The sequence below is a fragment of the Salminus brasiliensis genome, chromosome 18, assembly GCF_030463535.1.
Source record: "Salminus brasiliensis chromosome 18, fSalBra1.hap2, whole genome shotgun sequence".
Lineage (NCBI taxonomy): Eukaryota > Metazoa > Chordata > Actinopteri > Characiformes > Bryconidae > Salminus > Salminus brasiliensis.
Window position 1 is genome coordinate 9,593,775 of NC_132895.1, and position 20,985 is coordinate 9,614,759.

General features: G+C 42.4%; 1 protein-coding gene across 6 annotated transcripts in view; it reads right to left on the reverse strand.

Moving 5' to 3' along the window:
* celf4 (CUGBP, Elav-like family member 4) overlaps nucleotides 1-20,985 on the reverse strand; it is a 111,680-nt gene that overhangs the window by 88,306 nt on the left and 2,389 nt on the right. The window lies entirely within an intron of this gene.

Here is a 20,985-nt window from a genome sequence, read left to right on the forward strand (position 1 = left end):
ATTTAGTATCTTCTTTGATCACATGTAGGAATGCCACTTGGCTACAACCAATAAAAGGCACCCCAGCTTAACTATATGACAGGAGTTTGATTGCTCTGCTCATTAATCAACATAAAACAACCACTATCATGGTTAAAATAACACAAAGCAGATATTTATCATTAGAAAAATGTGGGAAAAATGGGAGTGGATTTAAAAATAAGTTTAATCCATTAAATTTGGTATTGTCTTTCAGCCAGGACTAAATACAAATGTACACATTTTATATAGACAAAAGTATTAGGACACTTGCTTATTCATTCATACCTTCATAAAGGTATTTAAATTTTTTTTGCTGGTGTAACTGTCTCTACTGTGCAGGAAAGGCTTACTTACATTGCTGTTAACATTCAACGACAAGTGTTTGAGGTTAGTACATTGGATGATCACCGCTCCACCTCATCCCCAATTCCCCAATTAATTCCAAAGATATTGGATCGATTGCCATCATTCCAGAGAACACAGTTCCACTGCTGAACAGCTATACACAGTGCCAATAGGTTCATGTTTATCTGCTCCAGAGAGTCCTGTTCTACTGACGATACTTCTCTACAAAGAGTACAGCTGTGTGTGTCCGCCCATCTAACTTAGCAATGGATGCAACTTGAAGTAGCTGAATGAATTCCTTAGAAGAGGTGTCCCCACACATTTGGACATATAGTGTTGCAAACATAGCTAAAACTGCTCCTACACAGCCAAAAACATAACATAACAACCACTGCTGACTCACATTTGTAGCACATTGCTTTTTGGTACATCAGACATGTTTATTAGAAGTTAAGGTGAAGTTTGTTGCCATGGCATCTGACATAAGAAGCAATATATGTATATATAAAATTACAATAATATTAGCTGCTATTGATCATCCACAGTATTATCAATATTGACAAAAGCATTGCCACTCAGGGGCGCTGCCAGGGATTTTGTGCCTCAATGAATCGATATTGCACTGGGCCCCAGAACAGTTCTACCAAAATACTAAATTCATACATGACAGGGCCCCTGTCAGTCACAGGCCATTGGAATTGTCCTTACTGGCAATATGGTATCTAAATATGGCAATTCAGTGAGACATACTGGACATACTGGAAATGGGTGTCGGTATATGCCACAAATTTTCATCAGGCCCTATCCAAATCTGGTCCATTTTTACTGGCCAAGCAATGTATCAGCCGGGGCCTCGTGTGCAGAGATAGGACGGTAGGGGAACAGTGGCATGCTGGAGCTAATTGAGTCTGTGACAGGGTGACCTGCCTGTCTGTCTGCACCTCCTGCCCTCGCCGTGTTGTCCTTCTGCTGCCACTAGACTTTCAGCAGACACAAACATCTCCTTAATATTCCGCTGCTCTTCCCCACCACTGTCCCCCCGCTGTCCTCTCGTCCTTCTGCCCGGCCTGGACAGGACAGAAAGGGACGGGACGTTCGCAGTGGAGACATGAATCATTAGGCTTCCGTTCTAGGGCCCATTGATTCCGCGAGCCTAATTGGCTTTATTAGCCAAGACCAGGAGTCTGTGAGGGCCTTCTGCAGGCATCTCCTCCCTCCTCCCTCCTCCCTCCTTCCCTCCCTCCTTCTCTCCCTCCCTCCATCCATTTGCCCTCCTTCCCCCTCCCTCCGGCCCTGTCCTCCTCAGGAGAAACCTCCACCTAATTGTTTTCCCTCCATCTTTTGTGTCGTCGCCCGATGGGTCCTGAGGGATTATTAGCAACCAAAGGGTCCCTCAATAATTCATCCTGAAGCTATTTATACACAGATGGAGAGTCCTCTAAACTCTCCCCGAGTGGGCTTATCTGCTGCTCGGATTGGCGAGGGGAGGGAGAGAGAGACAGTGAGTGAATGAGAAAGCGAGAGAGAGAGAGAGAGAGAGAGAGAGAGAGAGAGAGAGAGAGAGAGAGAGAGAGAGAGAGAGAGAATGGAAGAGGAAGAGAATGGAAGAGAAAAAGGAGACAGTGAGACAGCAAGAAAGAGAGAGAGGGGAAGAGTAAGGGAACAGACAGAGAAAGAAGAGAGAGAAAGAGTAAGAGAGGGATGGGAAAGAGAGCGAGAGAGAAGGGGGAGGGAAAGAGAGAAAGTGAAGGAGAGAGATGGAGTGAACAGGGTGTACCTCTTTTCAGTGGAGACACAATGACCTGTTTCTCCGGTGCTTTTGAGTTTCAAGGTGATGGCAACACACACACACACACACACGCACTCTTCCCCCGCTGAACGAACAAAAGCGCCATCCGGGGAATACGCTTGCACACACAACACTCATTAATGGCTTCTAATCTGCCAGCTTTTCCCCCCATTTAACGCAATTAAGACGTTTGCTAAAGCTAACATGGACCGGCAATCAACTCCAAGGACACACGAAACAGACGTAATAGGATTTGTAAACAGTCAACACTTTATCAAACACACACTTTGCAAGCCTTTCCAATGTGTGTGTGTGTGTGAGTTTGTGTGCCTCTGCTAATGCTGGAGAGATCAACAGACACCAGAGAGGACATCAGCCTCTCTCTACGGGAGACATACAGCATTAGGGTTGCTCTAACACACATGCGAATACACACACACACACACACACACGCACACACTGCGAGGGGGCCTTTCGGCTGCTGCATGCTGATACTCATGTTTCTCTGGCGTAAAAGGAGGGCAAAGCTAAACTGTTCAGGCTGAGGAGCCTCTCTCGCTGGAGAGTATTTCCACAGTCCTCATAATTGTTAATATTTATCCCTTTGGCAGACCAGCTGCAGTGCTATGACTGCCTACATCTCTCTCTCGTGCTCTTTCTCTCTTTCGCTCGGTGTAAGTAGGACAACAAAACTGGTTTAATGTCTCCATTCCAAACACATCATCAAATCGTTGGACAATCAGAAAGCAACTAACTTCAGCCTTCAGTCTCCATCAGAAAACAATTTGGCCAATCATTTGTGCCTTTTGATCAGCTGACCAATACCAGAAGGACCTTGGCTCTCCAGAGCTAGCTGCATTAGCTCAACAGCGCTGCCGCCTTTGTTACCCACAGCAGGGGACATCATTACCGGACCATTACGCCCAGGTTAGGGACACTGCAGAGAGCGGGGTATTAGTGGTAATAGTTGCCATCGCTTTGCCATCTGTAAAGGGGTCATTTTTTTCTTTTCCCCTAAGGTCCACTTATGACGTGTTTGTGGATTTATGTACCAGAAACACTGTTGTACACGAGTTCACAAAACCACTGAATTCAAAACAAGCGCGATAAACAATATGTATGCTTAGTATAGCACATATATAGTGTCTCATTTTTAATCCCTCACTGTTGTTTGTGATGTCACAAGAGCCTTTGTGACATCATGATTGAAGTGGAATGAAAAAAATGAGCACAGTAACCAATCAGTTTGCTCCATACAGTACAAATATGTTTTGTAGTGTTTTGAATACCTTGTCTTGTCTTTTGTGATGTCACAGACGTTCTGGCCTTTGTGACATCACAATAGAAATGGATTGTAAACAAGCACAACAACCAAAACAATCTCTATGGCTCACACAGTCCATGTAGAAGTTAAGCTGGTTTGGCACAATAACCAATCTATAGGTTTCATACGGTTCATGCATGGAAACTAAGACACAAAAACAGTTACTTTCGAATTCCTTGTTTTTTTGTATAGTCATAAAAGTGCCGTTTTTCAAAAACAAGCGCAGCAATGAATCATTATCCTTCACAACAGCCCATGTGGAAACTCAGCTAATAACAGCCACTTTGTAGCTATATTTTAGCTGAGTTAAGCCTTGATATTTCTGATGTCACAAAGGTTTTTCTGACATCACAAAAAGTGTGGATTCCAAAACAAGCACAATAACCAGCTGGATTTCTCTGTACAGCACATATATAGAAACTAGCTGAACTAGCAGAATAATGAATCCTTATCCTTCACAACAGCCTATATTTTTTAGTTAAAACTCAGCTAAAAAGGTTTGTTTTGAAACCCTTGATTTTTGTGATGTCACAAAATATTGTTGGCCTTTGTGACATCACAATACATAAAAGTGGCTTCAAAAATGAGAAGTCTAAATGATTCCATATAGCATATATATATGAAAACAGGAAGGCAGGACATTTGCCAGCATAAGGACCCTTTAAGTGGACCTCTGCGTCGTGCGCTCAGGCCGACTGTCTCCAAGGTGGTTAGACGCCACTGTTCATCATTAGGCCCTGACGAAGGCCGCAGTGCCACCCTCCAGTCTTGGTCTAGTGGAGACCAGGGCCCAGAGAACGGTCAGTGGAGGTAGAATGGGGGCTACTGGTGGGGGGGCTGTGGTCTGAGACCCAGCGCTGTGATTAAAAACCTGTGCTAATAGGCTCTGGCATGCAGGGGACAGGCGGCTGGGGTTAGCCTGGAATCTCCGAGGCCATTAAATTGCAAATGAGTGATAATGTGCTGGAGAAGCTCCCTCTTGATCATGCCCTGCTGCTTCAGACATGATACACACACACACACACACACACACACATACAGCACAAACCAGTTAGAACCAGGCCCAGCTGAGCCCACCGGCCACAGAGCCAAAATCTGAGAGAAGCTATAACTCCATTCTCTCACTCTCTCTCTCCTCTAGATCCTGCCACTCGCTCTTCCACTAATTTATTCTTCAGCAACTCCCTCGTTCTGTTTTCGAACCAAAACTTTCTCTGGTGCCGGGAAAGTCACATAAAGAGAGAGAAAGAGAGAGAGAGAGAGAGAGAGAGAGAGAGAGAGAGAGAGAGATTTTAAATATACCCACATCCTTTAAACAAACAGCCTGTTAATTAATCAGACCTCCCTGTGGAGCTTAAAGGAAAACATACGCAAAAGCACACACACCTCTCCCTGCTACAGAAGCTGTCCACAGGGCTGAACTCATGCAGGTGGGCTCTTTTTCCCCGGGCCTGTCCCTACCCCACTGCACCGGAAGGTCATTTTGAGTCCGGGGCCACGATAGCCACGAAACAGTGCTTAAATCTTTAAAAACGTCACCAATAAATTACTGCAGAGGACAGAGAGGTCAGAGCTGAAGGTGGAAACCGGCCAAAAGCCGTCAATCGGCCGAGAGGGTGGCATCTGTCTCTGGGACTCCCCTACTCTCCCTCTGTCTCTCTCTGAGTCTGTCTCTCTCTGTCTATCTTTCTGTCTCATATTCAATCTCTCTCTCTTTTTGTATGTCTGTACATGTCTATCTCTCTGATTGTCTTTTCTCTCTTCCTCTTCCTCGTTCTTTTTCCTTTTTCTCACTTTCAATCCCTGTCTTTCTCTCTCTATCTCTCGTGCATCTCTTTTTTCTCTGTTATCTTTCTTTCTCTCTTCTTTCAGTCTCTATCTTTCTCTTTCCCTGTTGTTGTCTCTCTCTCTCTCTCTCTTTTAATCTCTTCTCTCTCTCTCTCTCTCTCTCTCTCTCTCTCTCTCTCTCTCTCTCTCTCTCTCTTTTCCCCTGTCTATCTGTCTGTCTGTTCATCCCCTTTTTTCATTTTCCCTTTCTCTCTATTTATTTCGCTCTCTCTGTTTCCATGTCTTCCTCTCTGTATCTTCTCTCTCTCTCTCTCTCTCTCTCTCTCTCTCTCTCTCTCTCTCTCTCTCGCTTCCTCTATTTTTCTTTTATTTTTCTGTTTCTCATTCATCTCTGTTTCCTCTTTTTTCCACTCTCTCTCTCTGTGTCTATTGCTCACTGTCTGTCTATACATGTCTCTCTTTTCTCTGTCTCTCTCTCTCTCTCTCTCTCTGTTTCTCTCCCATATTTCTATCTATAAGTCTCTTTTCCTCCATTACTTCTGTCCCTCTCTCTCTCTCTCTCTCTCTCTCTCTCTCTCTCTCTCTCTCTCTCTCTCTCTCTGTCGTCCTTTTCACAAATCAAGGCCTCCCCAGCAAATGTTATGCTGTACTTTTTTTTTGGACACAGTGGCTCCTCCAGCAGCTCCTGGCTTTCAAGGCATCATTCTCAGTGCAGGTTTAAGACACATAGCAGCATGAAATATGAATTGGCTTTCTCCGGCGGCAAACGCTTCACAGTTTGAAAGAAGCAGCACTACTCTTTCAGCCTAGACATTAACCCCAGCCTACCTTAACGCAGCATCTGCAATATGTTGCAAGTCTGCAAGAATTAAATTATTAATTATAAGGAAACACCACAGTGCCTTTGTTGTTAGATGCACTGCAATCGTTTCTGGGAGTGTGTATACACATTCAGAATGGAGTTCAGATCACTGAGGACGTATCTGTGTAAATGTACACGACAGCACTGAGATGTCCTGTTATTAAAAGACTAAACTCCTCTGCATTAAGGGGTTAATGCACATCACAGCATGAAATATGAACTGGCTTTCTCCGGCGGCAAACGCCCCACTGTTTGAAAGCAGCAGTGCTACACTTTCAGCCTCAGTGCTCGGCCTCCACAAAGAACAGTGCAAGGTCCCCCCTAAAAGTTCCCTCAGTCCGGCGCGATCGAATTTCCGAGCGGTCTTGACCCTGTCTCTCCTCCAAAACTTCGCCATGACTTATTCATAGCTCTCCCTGCACATTTTCTCCCAATCTAACTGGGCCTTTGCTTCCAAAAGGGCCCGAAAACCCTCCCACCTCCCTTTTACAAGTCAACCCGATGCATTTTTAATTTATGGCATGAGATAAAACACTAAAGCAGAGGTTGTGGAGGAGAGACGGGCTAAATTGACTCCGAACGAGTCTCTATCAGTGTTATGAGCTTTATGAGGAGAATATGGAGGAGATTAAAAGTGAGCTGACCTTACCTACAAGTCTCTGTGCTCTCTTTAGTCTGGATTCCTCAAGCAATACGCTGAAAACACCCCAGATAACAAACATTTCGTCTTCTCAGAGCAGGCCTGCATTTTCCAGCCCTATTTATTTAAAAGGAACCCTGTCCTAGCAGCCGGCTCACCCCCAGTGCTACGGGGGTGTGCTTCAGGAAAAAAATGACGTTTAGAGCACTTGGCCAAAACGTTGCTGAGTTATGCCTCTCGATGCTTCTGGTTGAGATCTGGCTTGCTTAACTCCAATAGCTCTCAATCCAATAAATATTCCGACATTAAAATCCTATTTGCATTCCGCACTAAGTGAGGAAAAATCACTAATGAGGATTTATTTGATGACAATGCTTCCATTAAAATTCTCAGTCCCCTATGAATAACAAATGCACTGTTTCAATAGACATCAAGCTAATTATAATCTCATAATGGTTTACTGTTTCAGATTCATGCCAGTCCGTGTGTATGCAAATGGGCTTCAGGCTGCGGACTCCTCATCTGGCTTCTTTGGCGTGTAAATATATATCTAATGATAAGAACAGGGTAGGCGTACACACACACACACGCACACACACATTCACACTCTTTTACTCTGCTTTTTAAACTGTTTGTCGTATAATTATCTTCTATGGGCTGTTTTTGAGTCATTTTTCAGCTGAGTTCATTTATTACACAAATACTTGAGCACAAAAAAGAGCTTTGATTAATCAGTTAAAAAAGAAGCCAAATAATTGTGAAAATATTTTGCAGTCAGCTCAGTTACTAGTATATCATTGTGTAAAAACACAACAATGTATTGTTTGATATTGTTCAGTTAAGTCAGATTTTCTTTAAAAATAACTTTTTACCTGATTAATTGTGAAAATAGTTGAATAGTTGGTACCTAAATTATTAATTTTAAAGTACATTAATGGTTTAAAAACATGTATGGTTTGTTATTGTTCACCTGTGTCCATTTTTTTAAAGCCTCAACTGTTTAATTAACTTCATGATTACTTGTGAAACTACTAAGCAGACAAGCCAATTACCAATATACTTGTGGAATTACATACACATAATATTCATTTTGGAATATTTAAAAAACTGTAGTTTGTTATTGCTCACTTGAATCCATTTTATAAAATCCTCAACTATGTAATTAATCAATTACCCGATTAGTTGTAAAAACAGTTGGTAGATGACTCTGTGTAACTGTATAATTACATATTTTGGAATATTTAAAAAAAAAAGTATGTTTTGTTGTTTATTAAGTATTTTTTTTTAAATTCCTGATTACTTAATGATTTACTGTAATAAGTAGTCATAGATAACTCAATTACCAATAATGTGGAATACATATTTAGAATTTTTATTTGTTATTGTTCACTTTAGTGCATTAAAAAGGAGCCTCGTTAAGCGGTTAATCAATTACAGGATTATTCATTAAAATAGTAGAGTAGATAGCTCAGATACTCATCTTTGTGAGTCTGTTTTTTTATATAAAACAAACATATGTATTATTGGTTATTGTTCATTTAATTTTTTAATTATCAATTATTTAATTAATATTGAAACTAGTTGTAAACAGCTCTACCACTATCTTTGAGCAGTACGATGACTGGAAGTAACATGGAACACATGTTAATTAACATTTAAGATATGTAATTTTTACAGTGTGGCTTTGCTAAAAAAAGCTCTGATTACTTAGTAACAGGCCCAATAAAACCAGCAGCATATCCCCACAACAGCCACATGTTCACGCTTTTCCATGTTAATAAGGATATTTGGTGGCAATAAGAGCATCCGCATACACACATGCATGCTCTTATATTCACCCAGCTCCTTGTTTCTCAGTGAGCCGATATCATCCCCTTCTCTATTTACTCGGCCTGTTCCACGCTGCTGATGAAGTGCACCCTGTCCAACACAACCTCACACACACACACACACACACACATACACACACACCTCTCCAACTGCCTGCCTGCCTGCCTGCCTGCCTGTACGGATCTGATTAGCCTCTACCCAGCTATATATCACACAATGCATAATGAAAACTCAACCATGCAGCCGAGCACAATGCTACATTACCATATGCAGGCAACCCTGCGACACCTCGCTCTAGCCCTTACTTATTCATCCAAAGCACAAAAACACACACACACACACACACACACACACACACACACATACTGGCTCTGAGATACATCACACCCAACACAAGCAACTTCCATACACTGGTGGTACCATGAAAAAGAAAAAGAGGCCCTTTATATACATATATATATATATATATATATATATATATATATATATATATATATATATATATATATATATGAATTATTTCTCATTGAGTATTTGAGTATTTTCTTTCATTTAATTTCTACTTAAAACACAAACTTTCAATCAATACTAAATGACTGTGTTTTAAGTAGAAGGCATATTCTATGAACATCATCATATTTTATTTAATATATGTAATTGGGTTTCGTAGAAAGAAAAAAAAATATCCTTTACATTATGCCGTTATTAAGATTAATACCTAATTGAAATATACCTAGAAAAAGTTTTTAACGTTGCCTTGATATATATTACATTGATTCACATTACATACTTATTTATCACTGTTTACACTGTAAAATGGTTGTAAATATTGCAAATGTACAGCCTCAAACCTGTCATTCCTGAAAGCAAACTTAATGTAAATTAAATTCAATATATAACCACACTAAAAAAGACCAGGACAGAAGTTGATATGAAGTGCTTCTGATGGTTAAATGCAAAATCATGCAAAATATTATTTTTGATTACATAATACTAAAATTCTGCTGGAAACTGCTTGTTACTACATTAAGTCAGTTTCTTCAGGTTGAATGGATTAAAAAGAAGTAGAAAGCATTTTAAACTGTATAGATGACATTGTGATAAATTCTTTGTCATTGAAATAAAGGGGGATTCTATTGAAAGATCATATTCTAAAATTTCACTCAATAGTAAATCTGTTTTTAAGTAAAAAACAACTATTTTATTTGACAAAAACTTAATCCAGTCATGTTTTGTAGAAAGAAAAGAAACATCCTTTATAATATGTCATGCTTATGTCGTAAATGTATTAAATGTACAGAAACTCAAACCTGTCCAACCAGAATATAGAGTAAATATAATGTAACTACACTGTAAAATTGGACCAGGACAGAAGTTGGTCTGAAGAAGATGTAGATTAACAGAAATACAGGTTTGATGTAATGTAAAAATATGTTTCTAATCATATAAACTAAAATTCTGCTTTGTGTTTTATCATTAAAAGTATTTATTCTAGCTGATTTTTTTTATTTTATTTGAAGTGCTAAACCATCTCCAGAAATATTATAGTATTTTATGTTAATCTCATGCATAACAAAGCAACGATAACAAAACCTGACTAACAGGCATTTTATTAACTTCAATTCAATTCATTAATTTCAGTAAAGACTATACAATGCAATATAAGGCACTGCTGCTGGTTTGGATTTGTATGCTTTGGATGTATCAGTTTGTTGCACATGAATGAACACATTTATTTTATTTCATTTTTTTTAAGAAAGAACTGTTCTGATGCAACATTTTTTATTCATGTCAAACTGATGTTTACACTCAGGTTCATGTGAAAACACTCGAGCACAGGTTGGATTCGTGAATAAAGCCGTAGGCGCGGTGAGTCTACGTGTTAAAAGTAGAATGGCTCTCTGAGTAGTCCGTGGACTCTCTCTGAACCATACCGCATTGATCCATGAGAGAGGTGGTAGCTCCAAATGCCACTCAGCGCTGGTGTAAATCTAACATGTGCGCTGGCCTGGCAAACATCCACTCCTTACGCCACATGCATTCAGCGCAGTAGTAACTTCCTGCTCCATGTGGAACAATACTGATGAAGTGCGCAAGGATACATTTTTTAGACCAATATGTTCTGACTTTGCAGAACAAGCGGAAGAAACATGGCTAAACTACAATATCCAATCAATATCTATGTGTTGCACATTATTTAAGGCCATTTTTCTCTGCAGTAAGAGAGTTTTTACTGTAAAAACTCCAGATGCCAGTGGAACAGATGCAGGCAAATGCAATAAATGCAGTAAAAAGGAACATGAGTTTCTCCTTCTGAAGAAAGTAGGTGAGATATTGTGAGCTAGTCTGAAGAACAGAGCTTGGTTCCAGGTTTCTCCTGGATGCTCCCCAGTCCAGCCAGCACAGCCTGGATGTGTTCAGTTCCAGCAGCAGCAGCAGCAGCTCACCTGATTTACCATCATTAAGCCCTGATTTACTACCTAACCAGGTGTTGGATGATCACTATAAATAATAGTAGACTACCATGAGGAGAACTCTGCAGATGTATTAATGAACCACAACTTTGTCTATTAATATTATGTGTATTTCTTCTAATATTAATAATAACTTACTGCTCAGATAAGGAACATTTTCTACTATATATATACAGTGATTATGTTCATCTATAGTGGCAGTTATCAAGGGGTGGTAATATTAGGCAGCAAGTGAACGGTCAGGTCCTAAAGGTGACGTGTTAAAACCAGGAAAAATGATGAAGCATGAGAGTCTGAGCCACTTTGACAAGAACCAATCTGTTATGGTTAGATTACTGGGTCAAAACATCTCCACAACAGGGCAACAGGGTCATGGGCACCTAAGGCTCCTTGATGCGATTCATAGATTCCCCACCTCTCAACTTACAGCACTTAACAATGTAGTAGCCAGATACCACAGGGTGCCTTCAGATGTTTTGTGGAGTCTATGCCTCGAATGGCTGGATCTGTTGTGGTGAGACCTACGTAATATTAAACTACATACACATTAGGTACTAATGTCATGGCTGGTCAGTGAATGTATATATATATATATATATATATATATATATATATATATATATATATAGAGAGAGAGAGAGAGATATACACTATGTAGAACACCATGTCCTGACATTGTATTAAAACAAATCTGTGTGTGTGTGTGTGCGTTCATATGCCCATACTGTAGACCAGGGGTCCATTTGCCGACCACCACTGAACAATAAAAAATTCCACAAAGCCGATTATCTTTACCGCAGCTCCGGTCACTCTGCTCTAAAAGCCTCCCCTGTTACCTCCCATCCTCTCCACCAAAGAGTAATTAAAACATGGTCTGCCTTAAAGTCCTCCAAATGAAAATGATCGGGGGCTTTTTTCCCTAAAGTGTTGTAGCACAAAGATCATCACAAGACGGTCGAGCAAGAACTACTTTGAACTCACTCTTTCTTTGCTTCTCTCTCTCTCCCTCTCTCTCTCATGGTCCAGAGGGCTGTAACATTTTTAGAGAACATTTTTTTCTCGGAAATGTGGAGGAAATAAAACGTGTTTGTGCAAGTAGAAACATACTGTCTTCTGAGAAGGCAATGCTGCTTACTGAAAGCAAAAACAAAGCATATAGGTTTAGACACTTCCAGACAGACTGCTAGCTGATTCTCTAGCAGATATATCACACGGCCATGACTATAAACACTAGTAACCTTCGTTAGAGGAAAATTCTCATGGATAGGTTAGAATCAGGAATATGGGTTGTACATCCCTTTAAGAGCTGGATATTTTGGTAGTCTCTTTGGGAGCTACTGAGAAGGTTAAGTCTATCAAACAGCGCTCTACTCAATGGTCAACTCTAAGTTGCTTCAGCATATCGCAAGCCTAAAAGTTCCTAAACAAGCGTGTTACATTAGAGCAGGCTGTCAAATCAACTCACAACAGCAAACATCCATGACAGCTTTAGGCCAAGATCGAAGCCTCTTGCCCAAACCACTGAATTTCATATTGGTGGGCGCATTCTAGTCAATTACATCAAAAACTGTATGCTGTCCAAATAGGTATCTGAAACAAGGCCAAGCGTGGTTGACGGACAGTGCTCTCTCTCTCTCTTTGTATTGTACACACACTGACAGCTCATCTCCTCATCGCACTCCACAGCTCCCCCCAACACCCCCTCCTCCCCCCCACGCCTCAGCCACTTCAATATTTAACACGCACCACAATAGCACTTAGATGATGCAACTGCTCTGAAAACAGAACCTATTTATTTCTCTAAAGAGCTCTTGTCACTACAGGGCTGAGCTTTTAGACATTTGAATCAAAATGGTGATCCAGCAGTGATGCACGGTCAGGCTGAGGGAGGCATAAAGGCCTCTAGGCTCCTTATATCTTCAGAGCAGGAAGTGCTAGAACTTTTAAAGCGCAGGTTAGTCTGGCTTTGCTTTTCTACCCCCGTTCTATTTTAAATATATGAGAACACAACATGGCTGCAAAGTAAAACATAAATCTTTCAGTGAAAGGATTTTCGGAAGCCCTGCAGGAGCCGTGTGGATTTCTGCAGTACGGAGCATTTGCATACTTTTGGAGTTTCACAGCAAATCTGACATGAGGCAGATAAAAAAAAAATACCTACATCCCCATGGCACTACAAGTACTGTATGACATCACTTCCTCGTCGTTCTCCCACTTCGCTCCTGTTAGTCGGTTCTAATTAGCTTCCAGTGCTACGTCTGCACGGTCCGACGTGACGAACACGGCTGCTTGTTCAACAGAGAGCGATAGCAATTTCCTGAAAGGGCTTTAGCGGATAGCGGGAGGTGCCGGATTAGGTGTTGCACCTCGGCGTGCAATCCTTGTAGCGCAAAAATGGGAATTGCTTTTTTGAAAGTGCTTCCAGGTCGGCACTCGGAGGGAAGAAGGGGAGGTTTCGCTCTGACCCAGTTCAGCCGCTGCTCCTGGGTTGTGGAATTTAATAAGGGCCTTCTGTCCCGACAGCATGAGCGAATTCTTCCAGACTAGTGTTGCATGGTGTTACATTGGCACATCACTGCAGTCCAGGTAAAAAAAAAAAATAGAAACATCTCTATGTCATTTTTGCTTTTATACATCTTTTGAACACAATTGTGAAGGTACAGTTTTGGAGGGTTACATACTGTGTGACCTTACACTCTAAAACAGACATGGAGTAAAAAATATTGAATTAACTAGAGAAGTGGATGTCCTGAAGGAAACTCTGCACAGCTTAAGTGGTTACACTATATGTCCAAATGTTTGTGGACACCCCTTCTAATGAATGCATTCAACCTCTTTAAGTTGTGCCCATTGCTGACACAGATGTGCAAATGCAGATGCACAGAGCTTGTCTAGTCCCTGTGGAGAAGTATTGCAAAAAGAATAGGACTTTATGGAGCAGATAAACATGGAACTATTAGCACAATGCCTAACGCCATGCGTGGGCTAGAGGGGGTAAAGGCCTCCTGCATTGAGCTGTGAAGCAGTGAAATGGTGTTCATTGGAATGGTGGTGCAAAGTTGGAGAGTTGGGGATGAGGTGGGGTGCTGTATAGATGACATGCTCCAAAATATGATCCAACATCTAGACAGTTACACCTACAAAATTAGGATGAACTCTTGTAAATACCCTTGATTCCATAAGAAACAATATAAGAGCAGGTGTCCCAGAACTTTTGTCCATTTAGTGTAGGTTGAAACTGTATGCTAGATGGTTGCTATGTGGTTGCTAGGTAGTAGCTAGGTGGTTACTATAGTGTTGCTAGTGTTGCTGGTGTTGTTAGGTTGTTGATATGGTATCCCAGATGGTTGCCAGGTGCTTGCTATGGTACTGCTTTGTACTTGCTATGATGTTGCTAGATGGTAGATGTGGTATCCCAGGTTGGCTGCTATGTGGTTCCTATAAACTGGAAAACAACATAGTTGTGGTCATTAATATGTGTGCAGAAAAAGTATGTGGAGTAATGCCAAATAAGAACCAGTTTTGGTTCCCTAAACAGTGGTTCAATCTGGAGGTCCTCATGGATCTCAAGATGTTCCACATTTCTCCCTAGTTGCAAAAATCTAGACCATTTAGGCGTCTCTGAGAACTGTTGTGAGAACCACTTCCCTAAAGAACCATTTCAATGCACTTGTCTTCAAAACCGTAGCACCCAGACATGTCCTCAAGGATCCCCTTATGGTCTAGATATTTTCTACACAACACAACTTACAACACATAGAGATGGAGAGCAAAAATGTGGATTGTATAGGGGTCCCCCAGGACAGGTTTGAGAGCCGGTGCTTTAAAGAACCACTTTTATAAATGAGATGCGTGAGTCTGAAGAGCCCTTTAAAGCTTAATGAACTTCCACATAATGTTAAGCGAGGTTCTTCAATTCCGGTCCTGGAGGACCAGTGTCCAGCACAGTGGGCTAAAGCACACCCACTAAACTTGGCAATTAACAGACGACTTGAACCAAGCGTGTTTGAGCTAGGAAACAGTTGCTCAACCCGTCTGCATTAGGTAGAACATTTGTTTGGCAATTGTTGGGCTGTATTGTATTTTCTCTGCTCACTGTTAATCCTCCCCTCAGAAAATGCTAAATGAGGCTATTTAAATGACTTATTTGTTTGATTTATTAACTTTTAAAGGGTTCTGCATTGATAGAAAAGCTTGAATAAATAGAGTTATTAAATAAACAGAATATGCTTCTTTGTTCAGTGCAGTAAACAACGGCCGCTCAGACAATGCTAAGTGTTTCAAAGCTAATTAAGCTGAAAATATTTGAATATTTTTTTCTGTTTATAACAACTGGGTGCTCAGATATATGGACGTGTTTCTTCATCAGTTTCAAAGTCAAACTTTGGGGGGGTTGGTTGACAAGCAAATGGGCATCACCCTCCCCCTTCCTTTGTCTCTTTTCCTCCCCTGTCCCCCCGTCTGCGCCATTGCCTAGTCATCGCTCAGGGTGAGTAACTGTCTCTCCTCCTGATGGCCGACCCCTGTGGCAGTCCCCTCCAATAATAATGGACAATAGCTGGGCTGCCACCTTCCCCACTGTCCTGCTGAAAAATGAGCTCCCTCCGCCGCCCGCATATTTACATATGTGTTAGCAGCGTCCCGCTTATTTATCTTTGCTGCTCTGCGGCGCTTCATATCAAGAGGCAGGTAGGAGGGAGCACCGTGGCCAGGCGCGACCTCCGCCGTGACACATGTTGCCTCCCGCGTAAACAAAATGCTCCGCATTGATCATGTGGCATCAGCAGTGGAACAGAGGAACAGAGGTGGATGGGAGGGGGGAAGGCTACTGAAGTGTCCCAAGTGGGGATGAAAAAGTGAGAAAGAAAGATTGAGAGAGAGAGAAAGAGTGAAAAGAAGAGAGAGAGAGAGAGAGAGAGAGAGAGAGAGAGAGAGAGAGAGAGAGAGAGAAAGTGAGTGAGGGGAGAAGGGAGGAATTTGGTTGGGCCGGAGGGGAAGGGCAGATCCGAACCCAGCAAAAAAAAAAAAAAAAAAAAAGCAAGAGAAAAAAAGAGAAACGCTGTGTGCGCGGATGATGCAAGAGGAGTGAAATCGTGTGGCCAGAAACGCGAGCTGAATTAACACCAAGCCACAGGAGAGAAAAACACCCAAGCCTCCCTTCTGCTTCTCTCTCTCTCTCTCTCTCTCTCTCTCTCTCCAGCAAGGACGACCAACTGTCTCTGCGAAAATCCTGCCCCTAACGAACGTTATTACAGCAGAACAGCACAGAAACACAGGGGCTAATCCAACAGAATTTTTTTGCCCTGTGATATTCATCCTTAATAATGCATCGCCCCGGTCTAAAGCATTCTCTCTGTTGCATTTTTCAACAATTTGCTTGTTTGGACCCTGTGTATCTGTGGGGCTTATATATTCATCAAAAAGACCTAGCATATGCCATGTGAGTCTCATGCTCCACATGTCCTTGCTTCACTGTTCTGAGACACAGTTAGTTAAAGCTCAAGCTGTGGAAGCCTGCACTGAAGAAGCTGACTCTGGGGAAGCTCAGGGGGATGGAACGTGGGCTGAAGAAGCTCAGGAAATAAAGTTAATTTTAGTGAAGTTTAGGCTGATGGAGCTTTATGAAGGGTTTATGAAGTTCTGACTCATGAAGCTGTTGCTGACAAAGTTCATGCTGATAGAGTGTGGGCTGATGGAGGTCAGGGTGAGAGACTTTAGGCTGACAACGTTCAGGCTGATGGAGCTCAGGCTGATTTTTAACAGATGAAGCTAATTTTGGGGAAGCTTGGACTGATGAAGTTCAGGCTGATGAAGCTCATGCTGATATTGCTTACACAGCCGAAGCTCAGACGAATAAAAATTAGGTTCTTAAAGCCTTTACTCATGAAGTTCATGTTAATGGGGCTCAGGCTAATGAAGGCAGATGAAGATGAAGCAAGCTGATGAGGCTCAGGCTGATGAGGATCAGACAGATGAAGTTTCATCTAAACAATCTTGACCTGATGAAGCTCAGACCGATGAAGTTTACCCTGAGGTCATTCAAAAAAAAAAGTGCCGAAAATGTTCTTCAAAGCCAGATGTGGTTCCTTCAAGAATCTTTTAATGGATGCCTCTTGAAAGAAGCATTTTTGAAAAATTGAATGAGTAGATGAGTTTTCACATTTATTAAGCAAACGCTTAGAAACGGTTAGAAACCTTGCAAAGGCTGCAGAGGGCTGCTGTTCCAACTATGCTCAGTGGAGACAGTACTGGGCTGGGCTGGCCTGCACTAAAAGGGACCCAAGCTGGAAGACGTGACGGAGCCCTCCTCAGCGTTCCCTGCAGCTGCTGGTGACCAGTACAAATGGACTCTATTAGCACTGCTGAGTCACACAGAGCTGCCGGAGTGAAATTGCTGGAGAATGGAGGCATCACCCCCTTAAACCCGCATCCGCTTCGGGACCTCTCTTTCTGTCCTCCTGTACTGCCTTTTTTTTTTATCTCTCTCTCTCAACAAACTCAGGTCCACTCCAACACCTATCCATCTTCACACTTCTTCCTCTTTCCTCGACCAGATACAGGCCGGCATCCTTTCTGTCTCTTCTCCTGCACACTTCTTTTTTTCATTTGCCCTAGCAGCTAGTCTTCTCCTCGCTCCTTGCTCCTTTATTTTCTTCACCACTCTCTACCTGTCCCTCTCAGTTTTCTCCCACTAAACCCAGAGGCTCGGTTGTTTATCTTTCTTCTCTTTCTAAATCTAAGCCATCTCCAGCACTAACCACTTCACTTTTTTTTCTTTACACCGTTTCATGCTTTCCATTGCTCTTCACTTCAGCTTCTAAATTGAGGCCAGCCTCAAAAACTCTCTCTCTCTCTCTCTCTCTCTCCTGCTTTTATGTTCAGATGTTCAGGCCTTGATATAGAGGCCAAATAACTGAATATAACTGAAGTACAGAGCAGATATTCGTCCCAGCCAATAAGATGAGTGTACCTTTTATAGCCATTGCTGACATTTAACATACAGACACTACGGATGCTTGCACTGTAGAAATCAAATAATGTGCCTTCAATCCCCATTTACTCGTCAAACCCGAGCCTGAAAATAGAGCCCATGCAAGCACAGAGAGAACAACTATCAGAAATAGAGCGTGCGAATTCAGCGGGTGCAGTGTGAAATGGAAAGCTTCTCCTCCTACATGTTTCATTACAGCATCAAACATAGTCCCTCTCCACCCACACTCTCCATCGCAGCTTCGAATGCTCCACTTTTTGCATCAATGGCAGCTTCGTGTTTGCTGCGCAACACAGCGGCATGTTCGCTTATACTGTTTCACCATTCAGTGTTGTAGAAGTTCCATTAAAACCAGCACAGCAACAACGTGGACTGCCGTCAACAAATCACCGCTATCACACCGTGTTTTCCCGTTCAGTTCTAATCCCTTTCAGTCTGGCTCGCCAAAAATGCTGCCTGGGTCCGTCCTGTCAACACTGGAATCCAAACAGTCATCTTCTGCGAGGAGCAGACGGTTCAGAGATGCTAATATTTGCCGTTTAGGCAGCGCAAAGCGTGTATTTATTTTGAGGTGGTGCCATTTCCATTATCCTACTGCTGTTTACAGGTCTACACAGGGAGCCAACCCCCCACCCCCCCCTTCCACTCCACACCCCCCTACCTCCTCACCCCCACCTTCTCACAGATTCTCTCTCAGATTTCTCAGAGTGTGATGCTGAATCTAGTGAGACATTTTTTTTCTTCTTTGTGTGTGTGTGTGTGTGTATATGTGGGTGACAGAGTGAATAAATGGATGAAAGAATCCCTTCCAGCTTATGAATGGGTGGAGGGGGAGGAGTGTGATATAGAGGGGGAGAGAAAGAGAGAGAGAGAGAGACGGGAGGTGGACGAGAGACAGAGGAGAGATGCAGAAGAGTGGAGGAGCAATACGGCGTGAAGAAAACGAGGAGCGTGGAGGCGGAGGCGGGCGGAAAGATGGAGCAGCATTAAGAGAAAAGAGTAGAGAGAAAAGCCAGAGGTGCCGGGAGAGAGGACAAAGAGGAGATGCTCTACAGGAACAAAGGCAAGGTTCAAGACAGAGCAGACGGCAAGAATGTAGGAGCTAACTGTTCACTCAGGCTTACTGTTCAGGTGTTTGTTAATGCTCACTCCTACAGCAAAGACGTTGAATTATTCAGTGGCCACCAAAACTGTGTCAATTCCATATATTTTATTAATGTGGAAATGATGGAAACACATGTTCTGAGAAGGAAAAATTTAAATGTGGACACCCTGACAGGTCATTAGAGTTTCAGAGGTTAGAGGTTTAGATACTCAAAAGGTGAAGGCATGGAGTGAGAGATGGAGAGAGAGAGAGAGAGAGAGAGAGAGAGAGAGAGAGAGAGAGAGAGAGGGTCACACAGTGCAGACAAGCTGTACCAGAAACTACTGGAACAGAGAAGAAAGTGCCAAAAAGGTTCTTTGGAGAGATGCCATAGAAGAACCACTTCTGGTCCTCTACAGAACCTTTTAAAGTTTAAAGAACATAAACTCCAAATGGTTCTTGCCTCTTTCCTGGAACATCTGGCTACTTACATTATGTGTAAGTTCTTTAAACTCTAAAAAGGCTCTTCCTACACACACACACACACACACAAACATATCTAATTTACAACAACGGTTCTTTATTGAACCGTCTGCCTTCTGAAAAGGGGATTCTCTACGGCCTCGCTCCAAAGAACCCTTCCTGATTCCACTTTCCACCTTTATTTTTAAGATTGAGACATAACAGCTCTACACCAATTCAACTTTTTTTTTCTTCTCCAACAACTGTATTTCCCAGCCAGGGAGCATTTCATCCTTTATTCTGTAGCACAGAGCAAGCCAGGGCTTTAGAAAAGCTAAAATATGGGAGCGGCCGGGGCGGAGGGCCTCGCTAATGAAGGCAGCCCTTGCCGGAGGAGGGTGAAGGCCATATATCCAAGAAAGGAGACAGTTCCTAGAATCAGCCCGCGTGGCCGCACATAGTTCAGGGGCAACATGATTAACCACCGGACGGGGAGTCGCTACTACAGCTGCACTATTAATAAAAGATAAGCTCCCCTCCCCCCTCCTCCCGCACAACCCCCCCCTCCCCCACCACCACCACCTATTTCTGCCATCAGCTCCACTCGCTCCACTCATAACCACGCGCTCTCTGCTGCTTTATATTTCTAACAGTCACGCTACCGTTACTCAGCCGGCACATTCTGGCACAACTGTCTGTTAATGCCTCTTTGTTTAGTAGTATTGAAGGAGGAAAACCACCCTCGGCTCCAGGACGAGTGGCCATCAAATCCTTGCTGTTCCCGGGGTCGTCACAGGTGGATGGATGGCTATATTAGCTGCTAATATGACCCCCAAGTCAAACGGCGTCCTCCGAGTAAAGCAGATCAATTAGACAAGGCTGTGAAATAACGACCCCCTAGGGATGGTGTTCCAGGGAGACCCCCTGCACACTCGTGGCGGGAGGTTTCACGCATTGATCTTCCTGATCACACTGCAGGTACCCTGCGCTGGTGATAATTACGAGCTAGCGGTGTCAGAGCACTAAAGCAGAAACGTGTGATCAACCAGTGGCACGCCACAGAACTCATCACAGGTGAGTCATAGTATCACAGTATAAACAATATCAAGAAGTAAGAATAATAAGAGCGGATTTTTACAGCAGATGATGCATGGAAAAACTGACATGATGCACCTGAAATATATATATATATATATATATATATATATATATATATATATATATATATATATATATATATATATCCCAATTTGTTGCAATAAAGGACATTTTTAAGAATGGATGAACATGATAATGCAGTATTTCTGTGCAATTACTGTATAAATCTCACTCCTTACAACCACCTCCAATCAACAACTGACAAAATTCCATCTAA